The following is a 412-nucleotide window of genomic DNA, read 5'->3' as shown; positions in this document are numbered from 1 at the left end:
TTCTGGCCTTCCTGGGTTTTCTAAGGCTATACTAACTATGCTGGCTGCTTCAATCGTTGGTTAGGCTCCCCTAGGAGCCCTAATTACTGCCTGTTCAGAATCCACGGACCGTAGTTTCGCCCTCCCGGTCCGTGGGTCAGCTTGGCTGCCCGTATATTAGCTCTTTTGCTTGGCCTAAGCCTGGCTTTCTCGTTACTTTTCTGCTTTGTTGAATTTTGCTGAGCTTCGGGGCTCTGGGTAGACTTTTCTATTCTTATACCGCCTATTAGGCTCCCCTAGGAGCCTTACTGATGTAGTGTGTACGTTATGCGGCTGCCCTGCTGCTTGGCGTGGCCGCACGAATGAGTCGGGAAGTTCGCTTGTTGCGATTTGCCAGAAAAAGGTACCGGCACCCTAATGCGGGGTTCTAATA

The sequence above is a fragment of the Cystoisospora suis genome, assembly GCF_002600585.1.
Source record: "Cystoisospora suis strain Wien I chromosome Unknown contig_2673, whole genome shotgun sequence".
NCBI classification, from domain to species: domain Eukaryota; phylum Apicomplexa; class Conoidasida; order Eucoccidiorida; family Sarcocystidae; genus Cystoisospora; species Cystoisospora suis.
The sequence above is the reverse complement of the archived record's forward strand: the minus strand, read 5'-3'. Positions refer to the sequence as shown.